The 19,600-nt window shown below is 47.5% G+C and overlaps 1 protein-coding gene across 1 annotated transcript in view; it reads left to right on the forward strand.

The window, feature by feature from the left end:
• Positions 1-5,896: 5,896 nt before the first annotated feature.
• The window catches only part of VILL (villin like), a 56,178-nt gene continuing 42,474 nt past the window's right edge, over positions 5,897-19,600 (forward strand). Inside the window, exon 1 of the mRNA XM_077936701.1 lies at positions 5,897-6,045. The gene's annotated coding sequence lies outside the window, so the exon portion shown is untranslated. The remainder of the gene's footprint in view (positions 6,046-19,600) is intronic.

A 19,600-nucleotide genomic window follows, 5' to 3' on the forward strand; every position in this document is an offset into this window, starting at 1 on the left:
ACTTCACAGATCCACCAGCTCTTTAATCCCTTGCAGGGAACAGGGAGATAGCATAAGGTAAAGGTAAAGGGACCCCTGACTATTAGGTCCAGTCGTGGCCGACTCCGGGGTTGCAGCGCTCATCTTGCTTTACTGGCCGAGGGAGCCGGCATACAGCTTCCGGGTCATGTGACCAGCATGACTAAGCCGCTTCTGGCAAACCAGAACAGCGCACAGAAATGCTGTTTACCTTCCCGCTGGAGCGGTACCTATTTATCTACTTGCACTTTGACGTGCTTTCGAACTGCTAGGTTGGCAGGAGCAGGGACTGAGCAATGGGAGCTCACCCCGTCGCGGGGATTCGAACCACCAACCTTCTGATCGGCAAGTCCTAGGCTCTGTGGTTTAACCCACAGTTGCGGCTAAATGCAATCAAAAGCTCGCGCCACGTCAGTTTTTCCTCGTTTAAATCACAACAGAGGCCGCAGGGGTGGTTTGTGGGATAAGAATAATGGGAAGGGAGGCTTGGGCAAGTATTTTAAAACCTTTAAATTACAGCCTTAAATCTCGACCCAAGCGTTAAGTGGCAGTGTTCCGGGAGAGAGCAGAGAGTCAGAGACCTCAACCGTGGCAGAGGGTTGCTTAGGGGGCAGTAGCTTGAGATCAAAACTGGCTGGAACAAGGGAGAGAGAGACAGCCTGGAGGGAAGTGTGGGACAAAGAAAATCGCCCGGCTGGGTCCCTGCACAATGGCACAGCTGCCCTTCCCCACAGCAGGGAGGCATTCCCTGGCTCGCTCGCTCGCTCGCTCTCTGCTTTGACTCCACAATAGGAAAACCTCCTGTGGTCTGTCCACTGCTTGCCAAGTTATAGAGCAGGGAGCTGGTGCAGGAATGCAGGTTCTCGGGTTTTGAGTTTGCCATTGCTGGTCCTGGTTCCCCCCTTCTAAGGGGACTGATCATTACATTTAGCTTTGCACTGAAATGGCCATAGATGCTATGGCTACCGAAATGCACTTGGTGACTGGCAGCGATTGGCTGAGCTGCCCTCGTGTCACAGAAGGCAGAAGAGTCAACGACCTCTTCCTTTCCACTGCACTGTAAAGCACCGTACTGTCGTGCCTTGGAAGTCGAACGGAATCCGTTCCGGAAGTCCGTTCGACTTCCAAAATGTTCCAAAACCAAAGTGCAGCTTCTGATTGGCTGCAGGAAGCTCCCACGGCCAATCGGAAGCCACGGAAGCCCCATCAGATGTTCGGCTTCCAAAAATCGTTTGAAAACCGGAACACTCAGTTTTGATCATTCGGGAGCTGATTTCTTTGGGAGCCAAGGCGTTCGAAATCCAAAGCATGACTGTACATCCTGGGACAGTGCTGGTTTTTATTAGTTGTAGTAGTAGTAGTAAGGTAAAAGGTAAAGGGACCCCTGACCATTAGGTCCAGTCGTGGCCGACTTTGGGGTTGCGGCGCTCATCTTGCTTTATTGGCTGAGGGAGCCGGCATTTGTCCGCAGACAGCTTCCAGGTCATGTGGCCAGCAGGACTAAGCCACTTCTGGTGAACCAGAGCAGCGCACGGAAACGCCGTTTACCTTCCCGCCGGAGTGGTACCTATTTATCTACTTGCGCTGGTGTGCTTTTGAACTGCTAGGTTGGCAGGAGCAGGGACCGAGCAACGGGAGCTCACCCCGTCACGGGGATTCGAACCACCGACCTTCTGATCGGCAAGTCCTAGGCTCTGTAGTTTAGCCCACAGCATCACCCGCATCCATTAGTAGTAGTAGTACTTAATTAACATGCTTGCCCATGCCACAAAAAAAGGTTAGGGATGAAGCAAAACATTGACAGCATCTCATTTTCCAGTGTCACCATCCTGTTCATCTCTCCCGCTGTTAAAATCTGGCTCGCAGGCCAGGTGTGTAAACAGAGAGTAAACAGAAAGTAGCTCTCCCACCCAACGCCTCCCAGAGCACACGCATTGCCTGGCCTCTTTTGAGCCTATAGTTTGAATTACGAGAGAGGATGAGTCATGAGCAAATAGCCATCTCTATTATGCAAGTTTGGAAGAACAGATCCCTTCCGCTTAAAGTTTGCATTCATTTATGAACTGTCTTTTGTCCCTTCCCCCTAAAAAGACCCAGGTGATGCACAGCAGTTTTTTTTATTATTCTTCTTTTGAAATGACACACAACATTTATTTTAAGAATTGTATTTTTCTTTTTTTAAGCATACATACACAGATGGTACCCATAGCTAAGTATTATCTGCACTGACTGGTGAATGTTCTCAAGGACTTCAAACAGGGAGCATATCCCAGCCCTACCTGGATTGAATGTGGGACATTTGCATGCAAAGCAGGACAGGCAAATCTATCCATTTTGGTTCCCCTCTGTTTCTCATCTTTCCAATCTTAACTTCAGTTCTCCCAGTTTCCCACATGAGTACATGACATTTTCCTGAAAATTAATCCTCGTGAAATTTCGCCAACGTTTGCGTGTGAATTTCTCCAATATCATGTAAAGCACTTTCCCCCCAATACAGTGGTACCTCGGGTTACATACGCTTCAGGTTACATACGCTTCAGGTTACAGACTCCACTAACCCAGAAATAGTACCTCGGTTTAAGAAGTTTGCTTCAGGATGAGAACAGAAATCTGTGAGGTTTGGAACTTAACTGGTTAAGAAGTTCCCATGATGCCTCAACATTCTGACGTCAGCTTTTAGAAGCTGGGAGGAGCTTGGGAGGAGTTCTGTTCTCTTCCTCCTGGGTCTTTGAGGGGGAAAGTCGCAGTTTTCCCTCATGGCTGCGGTGAGCCCAGGAGATCCCTGGGGAATGTCGGAATGAAAAACTGAAAAGGACAAACCTGGACTCTGTGTGTGTTTGTCAAAGGCCGTGACAGTTTTTCACCGCTGTGTTTTTTCTCTGCTGAGGCGTGACTGAAGAGCTGCGGGAGACGGAGCAGAGTCTGGCAGGGAAGTGTGCCGGGCAGCCATAAATAGCTAATCACAATTAGCGGGGGTCACGTCAACCCAATATACCAATTCCACAAAATCGTGCTCCGGCGGCATGGCAGCTGCAGGAGGCCCCATTAGCTAAAGTGGTGCTTCAGGTTAAGAACAGTTTCAGGTTAAGAATGGACCTCCGGAACGAATTAAGTACTTAACCCGAGGTACCACTGTACAATGCATTTGAGCATGTCATTTTCACTATAATATGCACTCATATGCACACTTTACCCTAGTATGTTACATGCCAACCCAATCTCCAAGAGACTCCAGGAGGTTCCAAGCACTGACTGAGGGTTCGTTGTGCCTAGGAAGAAGAGTTTGGATTTGATATCCCGCTTTATCACTACCCGAAGGAGTCTCAAAGCGGCTAACATTCTCCTTTCCCTTCCTCTCCCACATCAAACACTCTGTGAGGTGAGTGGGGCTGAGAGTCTTCAGAGAAGTGTGACTAGCCCAAGGTCACCCAGCAGCTGCATGTGGAGGAGCAGGGAAACGAACCCGGTTCACCAGATTACGAGTCCACCGCTCTTAACCACTACACCACACTGTAGGAAGGAAAGTCTGTGCCGTCTTTTGGATATATGTTTTTATTTACACCCCCCAGAATCCCTAGCCGGAATTAAGACTGCCGGAAGAAATATCAACAACCTCAGATATGCAGATGACACAACCTTGATGACAGAAAGTGAGGAGAAATTAAAGAACCTTTTAATGAGGGTGAAAGAGGAGAGCGCAAAATATGGTCTGAAGCTCAACATCAAAAAACAAAGATCATGGCCACTGGTCCCATCACCTCCTGGCAAATAGAAGGGGAAGAAATGGAGGCAGTGAGAGATTTTACTTTCTTGGGCTCCATGATCACTGCAGATGGTGACAGCAGTCACGAAATTAAAAGATGCCTGCTTCTTGGGAGAAAAGCAATGACAAACCTAGACAGCATCTATAAAAGTAGAGACATCACCCTGCCAGCAAAGGTCCGTATAGTAAAAGCTCTGGTTTTCCCAGTAGTGATGTAGGGAAGTGAAAACTGGACCATAAAGAAGGCTGATCGCCGAAGAATGGGTGCTTTTGAATTATGGTGCTGGATGAGACTCTTGAGAGTCCCATGGACTGCAAGAAGATCAAACCGATCCGTCCTGAAGGAAATCAGCCCTGAGTGTTCACTGGAAGGACAGATCCTGAAGCTGAGACTCCAATACTTTGGCCGCCTCATGAGAAGAGAAGACTCTCTGGAAAAGACCCTGATGCTGGGAAAGATGGAGGGCACAAGGCGAAGGGGACGGCAGAGGATGAGATGGTTGGACAGTGTTCTCGAAGCTACGAACATGAGTTTGACCAAACTGCAGGAGGCAGTGTAAAACAGGAGTGCCTGACGTGCTCTGGTCCATGGGGTCATGAAGAGTCGGACACGACTAAACGACTAAACAACAACAACAACTTATTATTTATACCCCGCCCATCTCGCTGGGTTTCCCCAGCCACTCTGGGCGGCTTCCAACACAATATTAAAATACAATAGTCTATTAAACATTAAAAGCTTCCCTAAACAGGGCTGCCTTCAGGTGTCTTCTAAAAGTTTGGTAGTTGTTTTTCTCTTTGACATCTGCTGGGAGGGCGTTCCACAGGGCGGGTGGAACTTCCCAACATCAGGGTCTTTCCAGGGAGTCTTCTCTTCTCATGAGGTGGCCAAAGTATTGGAGCCTCAGCTTCAGGATCTGTCCTTCCACTGAGCACTCAGGGCTGATTTCCTTCAGAATGGAGAGGTTTGATCTTCTTGCAGTCCATGGGACTCTCAAGAGTCTCCTCCAGCACCATAATTCAAAAGCATCCATTCTTCGGCGATCAGCCTTCTTTATGGTCCAGCTCTCACTTCCATACATCACTACTGGGAAAACCATAGCTTTAACTATACGGACCTTTGTTGGCAAGGTGATGTCTCGCCAGCAGATAGAACCACAGATTTGCAGAGCTGGAAGCAACCCTGAGAACCATCTAGTTCACCCCCCTCCAATGCAGGGATATTTCCCCCCAACATGGGGCTTGAACCCAGGACCCTGATATTCAGAGCCTCATGCTCTACTGACCGAGCCATCCCACCGATGTGAACACTGCCCATACCATGCGCATGTTCCTATGGATTCTTACCTAAAACACATTTTTGCAATATGTCTTTTTCCCTGATGCAATGCAGTGTGATGTGGTGGTTAGAGGTCAGACAAGGATGTGGGAGGTTTGGGGTTCAAATCCCCCACTCACTGATTTTGGACCAGTCACTGTCTCTCAACTCTAACCTACCTCACAAGGTTGTTGTGGGGATTCACTGAGAAGTGCAGGGAAAACCACGTTTGCCACCATAGCTGTCAACTTTTCCCTTTTCTTGCGAGGAATCCTATTCGGAATAAGGGAATTTCCCTTTAAAAAAGGGAAACGTTGAAGGCTATGTTTGCCACCTTCAGCCCTTTGAAGGAAAAAGGTTGGATACAAATGCAATCAATTAAACAGTAATTTTTCGAATATCATTTTTGCAAATATCTGTGTTTTTACGCTCACATTGTGCATTTTTTTCCGGCTGGCGAACAGCAACACAAAATTCAGATGACGGTGCATTTGAAGGATAGCTGCATTTCAAAGTTTGTCAAAACCTTGCTGAGCAGCAAACATGCACCGCTTCACATCTGCAATGCCTAATAGAACATCCTAGGTAAAAAGTGTGTGTGTGTGTCAGAGAGAGAGAAAGGTCTGCCTAACTGTTTCGCCCAGTCGAGAGAGCAGCAATAGCCTTGGTTTCATTTGCTTGCTCTGCGGAGTGCTGAAACTTTCCGTCGAAAGCTGTTCCTGGCTGCAGACTGCTGCTCCGCCGATTCTCATGCGAGAAGATGGGTGTGACTCGCCGGGAGGCTGGTCTCCACCGCCCTGCTTAAGTACACTATTGAATTACCTTCCTCTTTGCCATGCCCCCTTCTGCCAGAGGGAGCCCAGGAGGAGAGAGAGCGTGTCAGGAGCCGGCAATCTGCTCAGTGGTCCATTTGGGGTGGCAGGGGGGAAAAGGAGGAGATAAGAAGGTAAGTGGAATCTCCAGAATTCCTTTGGCAAGGGACAGAGCTGCGTGAGGCTGTGGCCCCGTTTGGCAGCCCGTTTGCAGACAAAGCGTAGTTAAAAGTCGCCTGCTATTGCCCCCTTTGGAAGAAATGGGGCCTGTTTTAAAGTCCCTGCAAAGGACAGGATGACACAGAAACTCACAAAGTGACTTTAGAAGCAAACCGGTTTATTTGGATCGAATCCAATCCAAGGGAGAAAGGGCTACTTCTTCCCAAGTGTTTGATTTGAAGGCAGCATTTAGATCTGTGTTTTCCTGCTGCATTTATAGGGGTTGCCATGTTTCCTCGCCTTAGGGCACCTATGCTTCTAAGAGTAGCGTGCTGTCAGGCCGAAATATGAGAGGTGCAGACTGGGACCTTTCCCAGCGTGGCGGGGTGTGTTTGTAGATTTCTTCTTCCCGTGGTGTCGCTAATAAAGGGGGAAAGGGGTCAGCTGAATCTTCTTCAGCAAGATTTGCAGAAATTACTGTTTTTAATTGCACCATTGGAAATTGTGTTCTACGCCTTTTGCTGGACGGTAGAGGAAAACCTTTCCAAACCGAATACATACATAACATATTTCCAAGACAATAGCTGGCTTTTTCTTCCAGCACAGTCTAATTGCTTTGACTTTCACACAACAAGTAATTATCTCTGTTTTGTTCAGCGTCGGTGACTCATCTGACTTGCGGCAGGAGCTGGGTTTAATTTAAAAGTTGTTCTGTACACTTCTTGTTTCAGAGTGCAGGAAGGGGGAAGAAGAGACTGTCTAGATTTTCTCAATTGATAAAGGATTCCTGTAGCCCAAGCAACAGATCAGCTAAATATCACAGCTTGCCTTGTGTCCAGTTTTTTTAAAAAAAATAAATGAAATAATTTGGCTGCATACACAAATACAAGGACCTCTGTCGCCTGGTTTTTCTACAATGGTTCCTCTTCCCTCATGCGCCCTATTAATTTGAGATGCGAAGCAGCCTCAAGAAGACCTAGACTCTTTATGTGACAGTTTACTTCAGAGTAACACTGGATAGTATCTTAGAAGGGGCACTGGGCTATTTTTTTAAGGCAGTGCTAGCCGAGAGCACAAACTGTTTAATGTAGTAAAGAGGAAGTCGAGTATGTGTATTTCCGAACGTGGGAAACTTTGCTAAAGATAATATTGACAAAAGGTGCAATCGAACTTATTTTTCCACATAGTAACAAAGGCAGAATTGGGCAGGGAATCAGTTGCAGACTGCTGGGGGGCAGGCAATATTTGTTAAGCTGTTGCTGTAGCCCTTCCAGTGCCACTGAATTCCTGGCCAAAATGGCGGCCATACATCCATATGCAGTGTTGGGCCTGAGGGCCACACTCACGCTTAGCCAAGCTTCCAGGGGCCTCATCCCTGCCACACCCAGGTAAGCAGCAGTGATGCTGGTGTCAGGTTGGCAGCTGCACAGCATTGCCTCACCATATCAGCCACTCCTGCAAAACTCTGATGGGGAAACCAATCCATTGCGCTCGCTCTCTCTCTCTCTCTCTCTCTCTCTCTCTCTCTCATTTTGCCTGCCTCCTCCCTAGACCAGATTCATAATATTTCTGGAAGCATTTAAAGTGTTTAAGGGGTTTGGTTTTTTTAAATGAATTTTGTTAGAATTTGGGCCAGTACCAGTGCCTAAGGGGTACAATGGCTCTGATAAGAGTGTCGGTGAATGTTGCAGAACCAAAAAGCACTTCCTACTACAGCCAAGTAGGAATTTCATAGAATTGTAGAGTTGGAGGTGACCACAAGGGTCATCTAGTCCAACCCTCCTGCAACACAGGAATTTCAGCTAAAGCATTCCTGACAGATGGCCATCTAACCTCTGCTTTTTTTAAAAAAAAAAAACAACAGGAAGGAACCTGTTGAGGGAGTCCGTTCCACTGTTGAACAGCTCTTACTGTCAGAAATTTCTTTCTGATGTTTAGCTGTAATCTCCTTTCTTGTTACTTAAGGCCATTGGTTCGGGTCCTACCTTCTGGAGCGGGAGAAAGCATTGATGATGATGATGATGATTTATTATTTATACCCCGCCCATCTGGCTGGGTCTCCCCAGCCACCCAGGGCAGCTTCCAACAAAGTATTAAAATACAGTGGCCGGTTAAACATTAAAAGCTTCCCTAAACAGGGCTGCCTTCAGATGTCTGGTAGTTGTTCTTCTCTTTGACATCTGGTGGGAGGGCGTTCCACAGGGCGGGTGCCACTACTGAGAAGGCCCTCTGCCTGGTTCCCTGTAACTTGGCTTCTTGCAGTGACTGAACCACCAGAAGGCCCTCAGTGCTGGACCTCAGTGTCTGGGTTGAACGATGGGGGTGGAGACGCTCCTTCAGGTATACAGGACCGAGGCCGTTTAGGGCTTTAAAGGTCAGCACCAACACTTTGAATTGTGCTTGGAAACGTACTGGGAGCCAATGGGAGAAGACATTTCTCTCAGAGAATGCCTGAATATTCAGACTTTCCCCTGAATATTCTCCATTTCTCTCCACCCCTTCACAACATCCTGGAACATTGTGGAGGATTTGAAATGGGGGCAACACAAGTTGTTGCTGTGTGTGTGTGTGTGTGTGAGAGAGAGAGAGAGAGGGAGACTGTGGATGTTCTTGCCACTATTGATGTGGTGCCCCAGATCTGAGAATTTCCCCTCTTCTGGAGAAATTGGGCGAAATTGCTCCTTGCCGCCACCATCCCTTCCAGTTCCTCTGCCCTCAAGTCAGGGGGGCAGTGGGATTTCAAGAAGCCATTGGCACAGAGCTCCCTCTTCCAGCACACAGCCTGCAACACCAGCTCTTCCCTTTTCAATAGCAAAATCAGGCTGATTTTTGCTCCGATAAGCCCCAGGGGAGAGAAGTAATTCGCAGGGCCTGTTCTATCCCGTTCCTGCTGGTTCTAGGCAAAGCAAGGTGGACTCCCCTGCCCGCCACAGCTCAAACAAGCGAGCCCTTCTCCTCCCTCCCTTTCTCTGCCTCCCTCCCTCCCTCCCATGACATTCCTCCCCAAGGACTTGGTGGCAACGGTTGCTAAAGCCTTCCCAGGCGGCTGTGTGGAGAAGTCTGCAGGTTTCAGAGCGGAGGTGATCCTGTTGCTTCCAGGTTGATTCCCCAAGGAGAAGGAGGCCGGGAGGCATTGCCATGGAAGAGAACAGCAGTTTCCAACAGTTGGGGAAACTCTGGCAGCAAGTGATGAGAAAGGCAATCTGATGTTGCAGAAATTCAACACATTTAAGCATAGGAGCCCCTAAAAAAGAATCTAGCAGCCCTACAAGGACACCTTGTTGTTCTTGTTTAGTCATTTAGTTGTGTCCGACTCAGCCCTGAGTGCTTACTGGAAGGACAGATCGTGAAGCTGAGGCTCCAATACTTTGGCCACCTCATGAGAAGAGAAGACTCCCTGGGAAAGACCCTGATGTTGGGAAAGATGGAGGGCACAAGGAGAAGGGCACGACAGAGGACGAGATGATGGGACAGTGTTCTCGAAGCTACCAGCATGAGTCTGACCAAACTGCGGGAGGCAGTGGAAGACAGGAGTGCCTGGCGTGCTCTGGTCCAGGGGGTCACAAAGAGTCGGACACAACTAAACGACTAAACAACAACAACAACAACAACAACAACAACAACAACAACAAGATGTTCTACTGCAGTACCTTTTGCGCTACACTGATGCTGTTTTCCATCTTCAAAAGCTGGGGTGGGGTGGGGAAGCCAGGCACCTGCCTCACCTTAACATCGATACCAGGAAAGGTCCTAGAATAGATAATTGAACTGCAGACTCATAGAAAAGAATGTTGCGATGACTAAGAGCCAGCAAGGGTTTCTCAAAAGCAAGTCATGCAAGACAAAGCTTATTTCTTATTTTGAGAGTGTTACAAGCTCGGTGGATCCGAGGAATGCTGTGGATGTAGTATGTCTTGATTTTAGTAAGGCTTTTGACAAAGTCATCTGTGATCTTCTTGCAGAGAAGCTGATATAATGTGGGCTAGACTATGTTCCTGTTAGGTGACTGACCAAACCCTAAGATGCTCATTAGTGGCTCCTTGTCATCCTGGGAAAAGTGACAAGTGGGGTGCCACATGTTCTGTCCTGGGGCCAGTGTTGTTCAAAATCTTTATAAATGAATTTGATGAAGGAATAGAGGAACTGCTCATAAATTTTGCAGATGACGCTAAACTGGGAGAGCTAACTAATATTACAGAAGACAGAAAACAGTATTCAGTATGTTGTTGATGATGATGATGTTCTTAACTGATTGGAGAACTGGGCCCAAACTAGTAAAATGATTTTCAGTTAGGACAGGTGTAAGGTTTGACAATTTGGCAGGAATAATCAGATGCACAAATATAGGATGGTCATAGTACTGCTCTGTTCTACCTTGGTCAGGCCACACCTGGAATACTGTGTCCAATTCTAGGCACCAAAATTTAAGAAGGACGTTGACAAGCTGGAACATGTGCAGAGGAGGGCAACCAAGATGATCAAGGGTCTGGAAACCAAGCCTGCTGAGGAACGGTTGAGGGAGTTGGCCTGGAAAAGAGGAGAGTGAGAGGAGATAGGATGGCCATCTTCACATATCTACAGAGCTGTCACATGGACGATGGGGCAAGCATGTTTTATCCTGCTCTGGAGGGTAGGACCCAAACCAATGGTTTCAAGCTACAAGAAAGGAGATTCCGACTAAATATCAGGAAGAACTTTCTGACAGTAAGAGCTGTTCAGTAGTGGAACTGTCTCCCTCAGGAGGTTGTGAACTCTCCTTCCTTGGAGGTTTGGAAGCAGAGTTTGGATGGCCACCTGTCATGGATTCTTCCACTGAGATTCCTGCATTCCAACTCTCCAATTTTATGATTCTTTGGTATTGCATGTTTTCATTTTAAGTACCGGGGAAACACAGGGAGCCATATAGGTCAGTCGCACCCACGTAGCATGGAATATGTTCACAGGAGAAAGTAATTCCGAGTTCCACCCTATAACTGGTTACATATTAATGTAGATCTTTTCAGTCGCTGCAGGAAGGTGGCGGCTTACTATAGCACGTCAACAATTTATGCCTGGGGTGTGTGTGATAGACTGTGTTGGTGTGACGGCGTCAAAGAAAAGGCGCCAAGGGATGTCTCTGTTCAGCCCATGGATAATTTTTGCCCAACAGCTGTGCCACAACCATGCCTTCCAATTTCTTGAAAGTTCTCTTCCCCAGCAAACAGGGCTTCTGTTTTCCTTCCTTATTCTCAAGCCACTTTGGAATTTATTTGTCGTTCTGGCGGCTGTGGGGTTACACTGACCTTATGGCTTCAAAGTGTCTGAGGGTGATATGTGTGCTTTTCTCCTTCTTTCCACCGAACATTTCTCCAGCACTTCGCAGCATCCCTGACTACTCATAATCCCTGAAATGGAAAAGCTTTGTGGCAGAATTTACCTCAGGGTGTCTTCCTCTGAGCTTTAACTGAACGGTGACAGGATTTACCTCAGGGTGTCTTCCCCTGAGCTTTAGCTGAACGATGGCAGAATTTACCTCAGGGTGTCTTCCCCTGAGCTTAACTGAACGGTTGGGAGCTAGGTTGGAAGGAAAGGGTCCGGCTACCAAGTACCTGAGGTTGGTGCGTTGCCTGGTTTTGGCCACATCTGCCCTGTACACTTAAAGCAGTTTTATACCACTTTGCTCAGTCATTCACTTCTCCCAAACAATCCCAGAAACTGTAGTTAGTTAAGGGTGCTGATAGTCGTACTGTTTTAGACGCATCGTGCAAGTGAGACCTTTGGGTTTTTTTATGGCAAGTTCTTCTTTCTACCTTTTGAGAAAAGGGATGGGGAACCTCAGGGCCAAGTGTGGCCTTCCAGAACTTTCCGTCTGGCCCTCAGAGCACTCTCCTCAGGCAAATCCCAACTCGGCTTCACACCTCCCTTGAGTGTGTTTTCCTGGCTTGAATGCCTCCTTGAACTCTAATAATGCCTCTTGCTCCCCTCAATGGAGGACAGAGGCGGGTGTGTGGGTTCGTTTAGAAACTAGCCTACTGTACTGAGAAGAAATAGATATCCATTTTTGCCCCTGGCCTGCCTCCCACTGGCATGTGGCCTGTGGTAAGTTGCCCAGTAGCGAATGTAGACCTCGGGGCTGAGAAAGTTTCCCCACTCCTGTTTACGAAAATAAATCTTAAAATGAACAGCTTCCAGGAGCACAAGCCTGACTGGATTCCTGAGGTGGCATCATGGTTTTCTTTGGAACTGGAGGTTGCTGGGAAGGCTGTCGAATGCAGTTCATCAAGAAATGATTTGCAGGCTCTAGCTCTTGTTTATTCACAGGCCCAGAACAGAACAGAACTGAAGGGTTCAGCCAGCCTGCTTATATAGAGCTCCACTACAACACAACAGTAACAACTTTCTGTAACTATCCAATCACCGAATGTCACTTTCAATTCCTTATTTGCATATGTGGACCTGAGTGAAAACTATCTACAGTATCCCCCTGCTGGCCCAGGGTGAGAACTTCAGTACATAACAAGGGCAGTTGCCCTCATGTCTTACATGTGGGCTTCACTTTGGCCACTGTTCTGGGCTATACAGGGCCCCTTTGGTCTCATCCAGCTTCCAAGTTCTTGCTTCTCCACTTTCCTAAGCAGGGATAGGGGCAAGAGGAGCTGCTTTGTTTACATGGCATTTCCCTGTTGCATGTTTTCTAGAGGGCTCCGCTGTCCTGTTCTGTTTCCTCTTTCAATGCCAGAGGATGAGCGCTCATCCCCACAGATAGTTGCTCTCCTCAGTTGGCAAGGCCATGTACAATTCATCCAAACGCCTGCTCTGCTGTGGATCAGGAGACTGGGGCTGTAAACATGTAGAAGAATGGATGGGGGTGGAGGCTTGAACCCCACTCCCACAAAAGTTTGAGAAATAAGCATGTGAAGACAGGCTCCAGCGGATTGCGCAGATGAGATCAATAGTGGGTCCATCGGTCAAGAAGGCAGTTTCTGCGCATGCTGTGTAGAGGGAAGTGAGGGGCAGATGGGGCTCGTCCACCTGAGAAGGCAGCCCATCTTGTCCTAAACCTTGAAGGATATCTTCTGGAGAAGGAAAGGCCCAGGAGTAAAAAAAAACACTTTGTCAAATCTGGAGTGGAGTCCCTAAGGCAGTTGGATGGTGCCTTGCATGCCTCCTCCCAGCAACTCCTGGAGCCAAACTGGTGCCAAACATCTTGCTCTGCTTTCCTTTTAGGCCACATATGCGAAGCTGAGAGGGGGGGTCTTGTTGTCTGGGCAGCCCAGGACCTCCATACACACTGCCCAGCCTTGCACCCCAAGGAGGTCACTAACACAGCAGTTTGACTTCACCCCCAGAGGCGCACTCCATTGTCTCTTGAGACAGACAGGTGCCAGCAACATAGGATTTCTACTTGGAAACTCAGTTGTTAAAAGCCCCAGTTAGTGAACCAGGTCTGAAGCCGGTTGAAATTTGTGACATTCTCACTTTCATTGATGCATAGGCAGCAGCCAGGCAGCGCTGGCCAGGGGTTGTTTCATGGTGTTTTGGGTTTTCCTTTGTTTATGTCTAAATTCACCGCCCACAGGCACAGCCGAACCAAGGACATGCAAGTGACCTTCTAAGACACTGTGCTCGTCTTTTGGGGCTTATTCGACAGTTCTTTCTACTTGCTTTCTACATACCAAGGCATAGGGTGCCAACCTTTTTGGACCACATTATGAATTTTGAGAGAGTGCTGTGGGCTCCAATCCCAAAATGGCTGTCATGGGGGGCATGACATAACATAAAATGGCTGCCATGAGGGCGTGTGGTAACACAAGATTGCTGCTTCTCCTCACCCCACCTTTCCCAGAACAACCTCATGTCTTCCTGAGGGTGCCAGTGAAGACCTTTGTGGGGGCCACGGTGCCCACGGGCACTGGGTCGGTGACTCCTGAAACAAGTGTTGTTGAATTGAGCAGGACTTGGCTCCAGAGCATTTTTGCAGGAGGGATTCATTTGCATACCCCAAATGCAGTTTTAAAGGTAAAGGTAAAGGGACCCCTGACTGTTAGGTCCAGTCGTGACCGACTCTGGGGTTGCGGTGCTCATCTCGCTTTATTGGCCGAGGGAGCCGGCGTACAGCCTCCAGGTCATGTGGCCAGCATGACTAAGCCACTTCTGGCGAACCAGAGCAGCGCATGGAAACGCCGTGTACCTTCCCGCCGGAGCGGTACCTATTTATCTACTTGCACTTTAATAATAATAATAATTTTTTATTTATACCCCGCCCTCCCCAGCCAAGGCCGGGCTCAGAGCGGCTTACAAGCAATAATAAAAACAAGAAGAATGATTACAACTTAAAAACAAAAATAAAATACAACATTAAAATAATGGAACATTAAAATATTAAAATGTAGCCTCATTGCAGGAGGAGAAGGAAAAGAAAAAAGAAAGGGAGGGAGGGAATCAAATTTGACGTGCTTTCGAACTGCTAGGTTGGCAGGAGCAGGGACCGAGCAACAGGAGCTCACCCCGTCACGGGGATTTGAACCGCCAACCTTCTGATTGGCAAGGCTCTGTGGTTTAATCCACGGCGCCACCCACATCCCTGTAAATGCAGCTTTGCACACTAATTGCTCTGTTGTCCTGCCGCAACAAATCCACATGAGGAGGAGAAAAAACTGGCTTTTTTGGTGCGAGCGGTGGGGGAACTGAAATGAAAAAGTGTGGGATGAACAAATGATTAACGGGAAAATGCACACACACACCCCACAAGCAAAATCAGGACAAATGCTCATTGTCATACATACTCTCCCCATAAACGAATTAGAACAAATAAAGACCAAATACAATCTAACCTCATAAGCTTTGTACAAGCAAATCAGGAAGAATTCTCAATAAACAGGTTGCCTGCAGGAGTCCCGTGTTGATGATCCGGTTCTGAAAAAATCCAGAATGTGCATTTAAGGTTAACTGAGGGAGCAGCGTAAGGTCATGGGGTCAAAGGCTGGTTTTTGTAGTGGGATATGCTGGTAGCCTGGCTGGTTAAAGAATGATGGGATGCCTACAGGGAAAGGTCCAAAGTTCGGTGGATGAGCATGTGGTTTATGCAATGCCCATCTTCAATCACCAACATATCTGGGGTGGACAACTTGGCGCTCTCAAGATATTGTTGGACTACAACTCTCATCAACTCCAAGAGCCTGGCAAATGACCAGGACAGCGGGAATTGCAGTCCAACAACATCTGATGGGGAACTGAGTTTTCCATTCCCGACTTTAACAATCCCAGGTTGGTCAAAAACAAAATGGCCTGTCGTAAATTTGTAACAAGTGAGCAACAGATAAATACGGACATGGATATGAACATGTCCAGAAGGGAGCTCAGCTTGTAGTGATTATTTCATTTGACTGCTCAAACCGATACTGATGATTATATATCTGCCTGTAGTCTCTTTGATGTTGTATGAAATAAGGTTCTCTGTCTGTGAGTGGGGAGTCTAATTAGAAGCCGGCTGGTGTCATTTTAACCCAAACGACTGCCCACGAAACCAGGAAGTGGGAGTTAAAAAAACGTGCCTATTTTGGTTGTTGTGTAGCAATTGTCCATTTCTTAACGTGCCTGTTCCAAACCAAGCCATCAAAGACCCATGATATTATTGTAAAGAAGCTTGTAAAATGCGGTCCTGACTATGCTACGACTCAGTGGATTTGTAACTGGCTGACTGACCGAACTCAAAGGGTGCTCATCAATGGTTCCTCTTCATCCTGGAGAAGAGTGACTAGTGGGGTGCCACAGGGTTCTGTCTTGGGCCCGGTCTTATTCAACATCTTTATCAACGACTTGGATGATGGACTCAAGGGCATCCTGATCAAATTTGCAGATGACACCAAACTGGGAGGGGTGGCTAACACCCCGGAGGACAGGATCACACTTCAAAACGACCTTGACGGATTAGAGAACTGGGCCAAAATAAACAAGATGAACTTTAACAGGGAGAAATGTAAAGTATTGCACTTGGGCAAAAAAAATGAGAGGCACAAATACAAGATGGGGGACACCTGGCTTGAGAGCAGTACATGTGAAAAGGATCTAGGAGTCTTGGTTGACCACAAACCTGACATGAGCCAACAGTGTGACGCGGCAGCTAAAAAAGCCAATGCAATTCTGGGCTGCATCAATAGGAGTATAGCATCTAGATCAAGGGAAGTAATAGTGCCACTGTATTCTGCTCTGGTCAGACCTCACCTGGAGTACTGTGTCCAGTTCTGGGCACCACAGTTCAAGAAGGACACTGATAAACTGGAACGTGTCCAGAGGAGGGCAACCAAAATGGTCAAAGGCCTGGAAACAATGCCTTATGAGGAACGGCTAAGGGAGCTGGGCATGATTAGCCTGGAGAAGAGGAGGTTAAGGGGTGGTATGATAGCCATGTTCAAATATATAAAAGGATGTCATATACAGGAGGGAGAAAGGTTGTTTTCTGCTGCTCCAGAGAAGCGGACACGGAGCAATGGATCCAAACTACAAGAAGGAAGGTGCCACCTAAACATTAGGAAGAACTTCCTGACAGTAAGAGCTGTTCGACTTAGACAATGTCCTGGTCTGGGTTGGATGGGATGCAAATTCTTGTTGCTTTGTGACTTCTCTTTATGCCCATTTTCTTGTCCCATTTCCCAAAATAATCCTTACTTTTGTTTTGACCTGAGCATTCAGAAACTCTCTTGCCCCAAGCGACAAAGTATTGTAGCTGCTTAGAAATGCATAATTCCTGATATATAGCAGAGGAAGGTTAAATAGTAGCTGGAAAGCCTACTTTGTATGGAATGACAAGATTTGTATTTCCAGGACCATCACTCATCTGGGTGCTGGGTATGACATTATTGACCTCAATGAAATATTGGTACCAGATTTTGCACACAGAAAAAAACTAACTTTTAAAAAGTATAGTTAAGGGTGGGAAGGTTTCCGTCAGTGTGGACTTTCACATGCCCAGAATCTGTGGAATAATCTAGGTAACAAGCAGAGAGTTGACAGACGTAATTAGATCACCATATCTTGGCTTAATGACCCGAAATATGAGCAAGCCTTTAGGTTGTGTGTGAGGCCCCTTCCTTCTTCCTTCTTCCTTTCTTGCAAGCCACAATTCAGCAAAGTTATCCATTTTATCTGAACTTGGAAACAAACCAGGATCCTAAACCAACTTCAAACCCTGGTTAAGGATATGGGCTTGTTGTGAAGTTGGTGACCATGGTTTCTCAGTTAAGATGAAACGGGAAACTGTGGTTGGTTAGAGACTTCATCGTTGCATTCAGGTATTCCACTTAGGGGGGGGGGATACAAAGGGGCTGTGGGCAAAGGACTCGTTCATATCTTGGCTTAACAAACTTAAATAAGATCATCTGAACCGGGTCAGAGTTTTACCACACCACCATCAATATTGGAGCTGCATAATTTATTTTATTAGATGCTTAAAACCAATATTGTAAACCAGGGATGAGGAACCTGTGGCCTTCCAGATGTGGCTGGCTCCCCATCAGCCCCAGTCAGCATGGTCAGTGGCCAGGGGTGATGGGAGTTGTAGTCCAACAACATCTGAAGAACTATAGGTTCCTCCATCCTACCGTAAACCATTGGAACATAGGAAGCTACCTCAGACTGAGTCAAACCATTGGTCCATCCAGTGCAGTGTCATCTACACTGACTAGCAGTGACTGTCCATGGTCTCAGGCAGAGGGCATTCCTTGCCCTTCCTGAAGATGTTGGGAATTGAACCTACATTCAAGGCAAATGCTCTTCCACTGAGCTATGGCCCTTCAGAGATCAAGGGAAGACTAGGCCACAACCTAACGTGTGAGCTTTATTATATTGGAGATGGTTCAGAATTGGCTTCCCCTTCTCCTCTGGTTCTGAAGTGGTATGGTCTCCAGGGAGGACTGTACCACACAATAGCTCTGAATGCCTTTCTCAATGGAAAGCCAGTCCTTAAGCAAACAAATCTCTCAGCTCTGGGTTTAGTGTGGGGTTACGGACTCAGACCAGTTTCCTCTCGCCTCTGTTTACTTGCGTCTTGAAATTGCAGGCGTGACTTTCATGTGAGGCAACTCTCTTCCCCGTATCCCTGGGCACAAAGAGCCAGCTTAGGAGAGGAGGGTGGGGAAGGGTGGGGCTTAAGCCGAGGAAATTCTCAGGGATTTTAGTTGACAGAAACCTGCCAATAAAACTGTGAAGTCGGCTGCGCCTCGCGACACAGTTAACGTCCCGTGAATGGCTGGGCAGCCGGAAAGTAAGATGGCAAGGTGTGTAGGCACCTCGAGTCCAGCAAGCCAAGCAGAGTCAGCCACACCTCAGGGTCAAACTAGATGTGAGATTCGAAAATGTTCTACGGCCCCATCTGCACATTTCTAGCAGTATCACTGGGGGCCAATTTTAATCCTCAAGGGCAAGTTTTAATAGGGCAGACTGAAAACGATGAGCGTGCTTGAGGCTGTTTTACTGGAATAGGGAGGAGAGGGGGAAATCATTAAAAGAGGTATTCCCTGTGGAGTACGGCAGGCAGGCTGTGTCTTCATGTTGTCTAAGGCCACATTCACAGCATACATTTAATGCTCTGCGACAGGGCTTCCCAAACTTGGGTCTCCAGCTGTTGCTGGACTACAGCTCCCATCATCCATAGAGAGCAGGACCAGTGGTCAGGGATGGTGGGAATTGTAGTCCAACAACAGCAGACTTCTCAAGTTTGGGGAAACCGGCTCTATGGTGCCACTTTAAACAAGCATGGCTTTCCCCCCCCAAAAGGATTATGGGAGTTGTGGGTGGTTCAGAGTTTCCAGGAGAGCCCCTAATCCCCTCACAGAACTACCAGTTTTAACAGTCAATCCCTTTTCCCAGGGAACTCAGGAAATTGTCGCTCTGTGGGGACAATAGGGGTCTCGTGACAACTCCCAGAGTTCGTAACTACCTACAGCTCCCAGAATACTTTATGGTTTAAAGCAGCATCATTGTGCTTTAAGTGTATGGTACGAGTGTGGCTGTTTAAAGTGGTGTGACACTGCTTGAAATGCTCTGCGCAGGTGCAGCCTAAGTCTCTGAAGGACAGCACAAGACGTTGAGGAATCCAGCTTGGTTGTACAAAGAAGGGGAAACCGTTTGACCTCTCTCTCCCCCTGGGAATCAGAATTGCACACGCATTTAGGCTGACATTTGCCCCATGTTTTTTGTGTGTGTGCAACCGCGTCTAATCTTGCCCCTTTCTTAAATTAATTTCTCTGTGTGTGTCCTTCTTTTCTGCAAATCTACCAAAGAACAAAATAAAAATAAAATCCGGGTTAGGGGGTTTTCTCAGGACGGTGGAGGGCGGGTGTGCTGTGTCTCATTGGTGAAGCGGCGGTGGCATTCGCCCCTCTTCTTCTGCTCAAAAGTGGAGGGGATCAAGGGGCGTCGGTTGAGGTGGGGTGTGTGAGAAATGTCTCTGTTTTCATCTGAGGAATGGTATGGAGTGTATGATTTGAATGCAGAAGAGCCTGACTTCAATCCCTTACAGCTACAAGGGCCAGATCGCAGGAGATAGGAAGG

This window comes from Podarcis muralis, chromosome 12, assembly GCF_964188315.1.
Source record: "Podarcis muralis chromosome 12, rPodMur119.hap1.1, whole genome shotgun sequence".
NCBI lineage: Eukaryota > Metazoa > Chordata > Lepidosauria > Squamata > Lacertidae > Podarcis > Podarcis muralis.